The sequence below is a fragment of the Populus euphratica genome, unplaced genomic scaffold (assembly GCF_000495115.2).
Source record: "Populus euphratica unplaced genomic scaffold, PopEup_1.0 scaffold896.1, whole genome shotgun sequence".
Lineage (NCBI taxonomy): Eukaryota > Viridiplantae > Streptophyta > Magnoliopsida > Malpighiales > Salicaceae > Populus > Populus euphratica.
The window spans coordinates 26,824-36,110 of NW_011500765.1; positions in this window are offsets into that span (position 1 = coordinate 26,824).

Below are 9,287 nucleotides of genomic sequence, written 5' to 3' on the forward strand. Positions count from 1 at the left end.
TAAAAGGTACAATCACTCCTTTAGTATTCTAAACACACTTAAATGCTAAGATTCTCAAGCCTCATTAAAAGTTACAGTGTGGACATATTGAATACTATAACACTAATGATAATTGCTTAATTGATATGAGTTTTCTTTTGACTAACTTAGACTCTTTATATATTTTAATTTCAGCTTTTTCGTTTTTAGAAAAAAAAAAGAAAAGGAGAAATTAATAACACTATTAAAACTAACACAATGTATTAATTAATTAATTAGTAAAAAGCACTAGAATTCTAATGTGAGAGTTTGCCAAGTTTTAATGAATCAAAAAAGATTCTCTCTATAGGTTTACATTTATGTTTAACAAAAAAAAAGGTAATATTAAATGATTATTTTCCTAATAATGATAGTATTAATGAAGTTATTTTAATTTTTTCAGTAATATCAGGCCACCTGTTTCTATATTGCGACCTGTTATTCACATGGATTGTAACAAACATATGCATTCTTCTCATTTACTAACATGCCCATCATTGATTTTCCATAGTTTCATTATGGATTGTGGGCATTATTATTTTTTGCATCGAGCTAGTCACTAAAGCTACTTGTAAAGCTCATGCTTTATTAGCTTCGTATTTTTTATATATGTTTTTAATCCCTGGCAAAATGTGCACTTGCAGAACCTGTGGATTTTGAAATTGATGAAAAGAAAAGAGTGAATTCACAAAAGACAAGTGATGCAAGAGAAGGTAAGGTAGCCCTAATGTTTTGACAAGGTCTTAAGGGATATTATGCATATGTCTGAAGGAGAAAGTTGTTACCGGTGGCCAGAGAGAATTCAATGTGACAACCGGCTAAAACACCAACAAGAGTATAGTTGGAAAATTTTATCATACTAAAAACAAAACAAAGAAAGCTGCTTCGTTTGACATTGATGAACAAGGTAGGTTTAGAGTTTTTTTTTTATTTTCACACGCACCTATATATATTTCAAAAGAGCTTAGAAATTGGCTTTTGTTGCAGCTGATAAGTGGGAAATCTATTGAAGAAATAGATCTGGATAAAAAGTGTCTCTCATTCTTTGCGTGTGGATTATGTGATCACAAAAGACATCAATTCCTAAAAAGCGAAGTAAATCAAGTTTGATAGGAGAGTGACAGGAAGATAACTTATACCTAAGCATCAGCACTATTAAAAATGAAGACCGAATGTTGATTTGCGAATGAGAAGTATATGGATGACGTCACGAAGACAATTGTTCTTCGATAAGTCATTTTTCAGTTCTTTAGAGAACTATGGAAGGGAGATTATCTCACCAACACACACACACACACAAAGTGCGGCATACAAGAAGTTAATCTTCAATAAGTCAGATTCAGTTCGTTCAAAGACTGAAGAACGCAAGAATCTCTCACACGTTAAAACTAAAAAATTCAGAAGTAATTATCATCAAAGTTGCCGAAATTGTAGCTTACATGAGTTTAAATAGTTCTTGAAAAATTAACCCTAATGAACCCCTTATGTGGACTTATATAAGGTCCACTAAAAAATTCACCCAAAACATTAAACTAAAAAGCCCATAACCTTATTCAAACAAGCTTTGGATCCTAATTCAAAGCAAAATTTTAATTAAGCCTAAATATTAACAAAAAAAATAAAAATAACTAATATGTAATTAAATATCACTAGTCCTTCTTTCCTTGTATAGTTAGGATGAATAAGGAATCCTCGTAAGAAAAGGATTTTGAAACATTAATGAATCCTTGCCAAACTTAGAGATTATATTACAGCTCATTAAAGATCCTTATGAAACTACAAAATTCCCAAAACCAGTTGCCACATCTTTGAAGGAAAAGAATCCCAACCAAATAGGAAGTTCACAAGTCAAATGGAAGTAAATAACAAAATTCGTACAGCCTCTGTTTACAAGTATTCTGGTGCCTTCCTGAACTCCAATTGACATGAAATTTTAATCCATAGTAGGACAACATGTTTGAAGAGTCCATATAAAATATTAACAGATCCAACAGTCGGATTGAGAGTTATAACTGTTACTGTAAACCTGGACAGTTGCGCTTTTTACACCTAAATCCGAATATGACCTTACTTGGGTCATATCACAAGGTAGAACCGTATCATTCCCTCCTTCTTTAAGAAGATTCACCCTCGAATCTTGAATAGAATTAGTAGCAACTTCAGTAGCCTCTTGTTTAAGCCTTCAAAATTCTCTTATTGCTAACACCTTTCTCCAATAACACTGTATAAAAGTAGTGACCGACAAGAATTTCAAATAAGCATGTCGTACTAACCACATGCATACATACTTTTGAATGACAACCACAACGGCTCTCCTTTTCCCATGAAGCTTGAAGATCATAGAATAATATTCTACACTTATCAACTTCTCGTTCTAAAACCCCTAAACCATGGCTTAGTTTTTCGCATCGTTGATCTACAACCTTCCTCTATTCCCTCTTCTTTGGTGAATGCATGAAACAAATAGGGTATTAGGTGTTAAGACACCCCTTCGGCCTTAATTGCTTATGTTAGGGAGGCTACGAAACCAAACTTATCTACATTTTTATTATCATCATTTTTTATTATTATTTTTTTCAAATTATATACTATCCCTTTCCTTTAATTGTTATATTTAACAAAAGAACATAAATAATATAATAATTCAATATGCAACCCACAATCATATGTTAAAGTGTGTGTGCAAAAATTAAGGTTTTAGAATACATGTTAAATGAGTATATAAGAATAATTAAGTGATAACAATGTGAGAGAGTTTGTAAACCTGAATATTTCAAGAAGTATTATGATAGACTTTGTTATGAATATTGCAAATAACCATTGAAAAATATTTACAAAGATACATCTTAAGAGTCAATAACATTCCTCCTTACTCTGCTATCTTAGTAACAACAGTTTGCAAATGGTTTATGAAAAAGAAAATGATTAATACTTAAAAGTGTATTTTTACCAAGGTTTTATATCATCATTTTGCACTTGAAGTATTAACAATTCCTTAACTAAAGCACGTTTTATAATAATATATCTAATAATATAAAATACCTTAATTTGTGGTAAATGTTCATTTTAAATGCAGACCTATCACATAAATAAAAGGATTGATTGATGAATTTAAGAACGGAAATTGAAAGAACAAAGAGATCGCCAAATTTAGAAAAGAGATGTCGGTGCAATCCAAACCGGAATACTGTTCGGCAATTAGGTCATATCTGGAGCTATAGATCTCAGATTTAGGTCGACTTTATATGGATGGAAAGGTAAGACATAGGCCTACAACTTTTATATAGAGCCCAAGATCTAAAAAGGTCATTTTCAAGTCCAAATTATAGCAACAACAAAGAAGTCCAAATATATCTTCCAGCCCGAGCATTGTTCTGTGTTTGACCCATATCTAGAGTTCTAGAAGTCCAAATGACCTAGATGTTTTACACAAGAAAGCTGAGACAATTTCCTACAATTTTTATGTTTTCGAGTAGCTCCAATTTTGACGTTATCAATGACGTTTTGGGCAGACAAGAGAAGATAAGGATTGTTACCAAGTTAAGAGTTGGGCACCCACTCATCAATTAGTCATCAAATCAATAGTTCCCAATTTTGGCTTATAAAAGGAGGTATTTGCCATGCATTTAGGGATCTTGGTTTCCAGATCAAGATCATGTTGTTGCTTTCTCTCTTTGTATTTTTTGTAATGTTTATGCTTTGCTTTCAATAATATCAAGTTTATGCCTTTCGTTTCCTTTCATTCACTTAGTTAACTTTTATCTTATTTATGTTCTTATTTTGTTTATTTATTTTTCTTTTTTTTATTATGTCTGGCTAAGTTTATTATGTTAAGGTGAAAAGGTTACACTAATGGTGTAAGAATAAGTATAGTGTAAACTTAAGATGGACTTTAATGTTTGATACTAACATGTTTTGTATTTGTTATCTTGTTCACTCTTTAATACTTTGCTTGTTAAATGACTAATCTTGATTTATGTTGTATAACACTTGGTCCAACAAATGCTTGGCACTTTCATAGCCCATACTGTATGGTATAACCGACACTTGAGCTATGAAAGGAACTTGATTTGTTGTTAACATAAGTTATAATCATGAATGCTTCACGAGATTTACAAGTATTAGCATTAATCGAATAAGATGACTAATGTAATCATGTTAACAATCTGTAATCTGATTGGAACCTCCTTTGTGTGTGGTTTCCAATTGAATAATAAGAGTTTATACTATACTTGTTTGACATACCATTAGTGGAACCTCTAACCTTGACATTTGTTATTATCATTGTTTAATCCTTACATTAATATTCCATCTTAAAGTTCTTATCATCTTCTTCTTCTTCTCCTTCTTTTTCTTTATTATTATTATTATTATTATTATTATTGTTACTACTACTACTACTACTACTACTATTATTGTTATTGTTGTTGTTGTTGTTGTTGTTGTTGTTGTTATTGTATTATTGTTATTTATAATTTATACAATTAAACTCCTTGTGGTTCGACCCGGACTTGCTGGGTTATTTATTACTTCGACACTCCTGCACTTGGGAGAAGATATTATTCTTTTCGTCGTGTCAAAAAACATAGTTTTTTTTTTAATATCAACTACTATCCTCTCATCCTAACCAAAACGAGACATTGTTTTCAATGTTCTAAGGTAGAAAGACTACTGACATTACCTAAAACAACGACTACTGACAAACCTGAAATACACTTAAACAAATATAAGAAACAACAAAACACAAATATTATACTATTAATAAAACCAAAAAACAAAAGTTTTTACAAACTAAAACTCAAATCATAGTTGTGATTGTGGCTCATATCTTTTCTTGGTTTTATGTCCAAGAACGGCTTAAACGCCCTCTATGAGTCGGGGATAAGTTTCCCATCCAGTTTTCTTAAAAACTTGCAAACATGGTCTGTTTTAGTTAGATTCCCAAGACTAAGTCGATCATGTTCTTTATGAAAATTAGGTCATAAATCATGAATTGCACGATGCACATCTTCACTAGGATGATTCTCAAGAGTCAATAGAAGATTATCTAAAGACTCCTTACTCAAGCCATCCTTAATAAATTGTATTTTATCTTCATGGTTTATAGATACCATTCCTAAAGAACGATATTGTGAATTACAAGTCTATCTGGCACATCGATGTACTTTCAGTAGTTTTGCACGATGTTTCTTCGCAAAATTGCTTTTACTTGTCCCAAGCATGTATGAAATAAAAGAATTGGAAAACTCACTTGATAATCAAACTTTTGCTTCAATTAGCTAGCAAAATCTCTTCAGGAATTCCATGGTTCATTAACAATCTCAATTTTACACAAAGCAGGAAAATACTTTTTTAATTTTTCAAGAGTGGTGTGCATTTTCTAAGATGAGAAGTGGAAAAGAGATTCAAAGAAAAGAGAAGGAGCAAGAAATTAAACAAATATATACACAGTTATCAGTTATCATGGGAAATTGAAAGAATCGACTTAAGAGTCATGGAGTACCGTTATCCACCATTTAATCGGGGTGATAGAGACTAGTAAACCAAGGGTTATAAACAAAAAAAAAAACAAAATAATCAACCTTTATCTACAGGATTATTCAAACCAGTGGATTCATTTTCACTAGGAAAATTATCAAAGTAAGCTTTCAAATGATGTCCATTTACCTTAAAAATATTGTCCTTCGTTTTATTCTCAATATCAAAGGCCCTATAAGGATACACATGATTCTCAATAAATGGACTGATCCATCTTAATCTTAGCTCTCTGTGGAATAAATGGAGTCAAGAATTTTAAAATAAAACTTTTTAACCAATATCAACTTTTTGATAATTTTCACAAGTTTTGCATAATATATGCGTATCCTTGAACATCTTGAAAATGGTGATTTGTCTTTTGAAAGAGTTTGTTCTATGAGAAAGGAAAAACTTCTTTAAAAATTATTGTTACATTTCATCCCAAGCACGAATGGATCCTAGTCTCAAATTTTATAGCCATGTTTTAGCTTTTATCTTTTAATGAAAAAGGAAAAAGCTTTAATCTGATTGTGTTCATGCTAATATTTGAGTCATTATAAGTGTTACAGACCCCCTCATATTCCCTTAAATGCAAGTATGGATTTTCCAAATCTAAGCCATGAAAAGGAGGTAAAAGTTGAATAATATTGGTTTAAAATTAAAATGAAATGCATCAGGAGGGAAAACTATGCATGATGGTGTACTTATTCTTGATTCTTGTAATCTCTAAGTGTTCTAACACGGTTATTCTCATTATGAAGTGACTGGTTATCTTCTTCAGCCATATTTTTTGAAAATGATGAGGAAACCCTACTAAGTCTACCACTTAATGTACGTGACCATACTCTTATGCACATGTAGGAATAGAATAAAAAGAAAACGAAAACAAAATAAGAAGAAACAAGAGAAAAGAAACAAAGTTATATACAAGAAAAGTGAAAAAAGAAAATAAAATAAATATTATAATTTGTACAAGAATTTACCTCCCCGATAACGGCGCCAAAAACTTAACATAACCAAAAGATTAATGTCTTCTCCCAAGTGCAGGAGTGTCAAAGTAATAAATAACCCGGCAAGACCAGGGTCAAACCACATAGAGGTTAATTGTATAAATTATAGAATACAATAACAACAAAAAAAGTAACAATAATAGTAGTAGTAGTAATAGTAACAGTAGCAGTAATAATAATAATAATAATAATATAGAAGAAGAAGAAGAAGAAGAAGAAGAAGAAGAACATAGTTTTAAGATGGAAGATTAATGTAAGGATTAAACAATGATAACAACAAATATTAAGGTTAGAGGATTCACTAATGGTATGTCAAACAAGTATAGTAACTCTTGTTATTTAATTGGAAACCACACACAAAAGAGGTTCCAATCAGATTATAAATTGTCAACATGATTACATTAGTTATCTTAATTAATTAGTGTTAATACTTGTAAATCTTATCAAACATTCATGATTATAACTTATGTTAATAACAAATCAAGTTCCTTTCATAGCTCAGGTGTCAGTTATACCATACAATATGGGCTATGAAAGTGCCAAGGATTTGTTGTATCAAATGTTATACAACATAAATCTAGATTAACCATTTAACAAACAAAGTATTAAAAGTGAACAAGATAACAAATACAAAAAATGTTAATATCAAACATTAAGGTCCATGCTAAATTTACACTATACGTATTCTTACACCATTAGTGTAATTTTTTCACCATGACATAATAAACTTAGCAAAATATATTGAAAGAAACAAACATAAATAAACAAAATAAGAACATAAATAAGATAAAAGTTAACTAAGTAAAGGAAAGGAAATGAAAAGCATAAACTTGATATGATTGAAAGCAAAGCATAAACATTACAAAAAATATAAAGAGAGAAAGCAAAAGCATTATCTTGATCTGGAAACCAAGATGCCTAAATTCATGGTAAATGCCTCCTTTTATAGGCCAAAATTAGAAAATATTGATATGTGACACGACTAAAAGATTGATGTCTTCTCCCAAGTGCAGGAGTGTCGAAGTAATAAATAACCCGGCAAGACCGGGGTCGAACCACAAGGAGGTTATGATGCGGATCAGCCTAACACCAAGCATAATCATGCCAACAACCCATTGGAGGTGCCAATTGGGCCAATCACAAGAGCTAGGGCTAAGAAGCTTAAAGAAGCATTGAATGGGCTTGTTCAGAATATATGGAACAAAATGGACCTAGAGAGGCTTGGAACATTTAAGGAGCATGAAGAACAGCCTTTAATTCATTTAGTTCAGGTCCAAGAAGAGCCCAATTCATGTGGAACAAGGGGTTGATGTGTCCGGCCCAATACCAGCCTTGTTAGGCTTGTCTTTTCTAATACTACAAGGATAAAGAGTCAGCAATTTATTCTCCTAACTAAGTAAGGAAGTTGGCCAAATCTTATTCCTATAGAGGGGAGGACTATTTAATGCTTTTCCTCACTTAGGAAGGAAAGTAATTAAATCAGCAACAAAGGAGGAAATTTGTTTTCTTATTTGTCCAAGTTAAACAAGGAATTCCAAGCTAATCAAGGACATCAAAGGGGGCAACAACACAAATTTTCCAAATCAGATTTTTCCAATTTTGTTTAGGATTTGTTAAGGGTGACAAATCTGATTCTAGCTTATTTAGGATGGTATTTTCGGATTTTTAGTATTTTTAGTATTTTCTTCTTAGTTTTTGGGTTATTATTACTTATTTGGGTCAATTGTAAGTGGGCTACATATAAGTCCACCTAAGGGAGGTCCATTAGGGTTTCTTTAAGTTCAAATTCAGTATAAATAAAGGCATAACCCAAACATGTAAAGGTTACGCAATTTTCAGATTAATAAAACTTCTTTGCTGCACTTATTGTGTGTTGGTGGGATAATCTCCCTTCCTTGGTTCTCTAAAGAACTGAAAACGACTTATCGAAGAACAACTGACTTCGTGGCGTCATCCTTATACTTCTCGTTCGCGAATCAATATTCGTTGGGTGGGGGTTTCTGTTTTCAATAGTGCTGGTGCCTAGGTACAAGTTATCTTTGTGTCACACTCCTATCAAACCTGATTTACTTGGCTTTCCGGGAATTGGCATCTTTGCGTGTGGGTTGCGTGACCATGTGATCACGAGGTTCGCATCATTTGGTATCAGAGCTTGGCTCCATTAATCAGGTTCGCATCAGGTTATTTGTACAAATTATAAATAACAATAATACAACAACAATAACAATAACAATAACAACAACAATAATAATAATAATAACAAGAATAATAATAATAATAATAATAATAATAATAATACTAGTAGTAGTAGTAGTAGTAGTAGTAGTAGTAGTAATAATTGTAGTAGTAGTAATAATAATAATAATAAAGAAAGAGAAGAAGAAGAAGATGATGAGAACTTGGATATTACTGTTAGGTTGATGTCCTCGGAATGTCAGACCAGGCTATTCATGTTTCTGTCACTATATTAGCTACCAATATCTGTTTCAATGCTTCAATTATATACGGAGACAATAACGCTTCCTTACGTGAGTCGCAGTGATGGATGGGAGTCCAGCCCATGGATTCTTATGGGCGACTTTAATGCTATCCGCTACCAATCAGATAGGTTAGGAGGGTCTACTTCATGGGCTGGTCATATGGACAAATTGGAAACATGTATTCAAGAGGCGAAAGTGGATGATCTTCGATATTCAGGCCTGCATTATACTTGGTCGAATCAATGTCTTGAGAATCTGATTA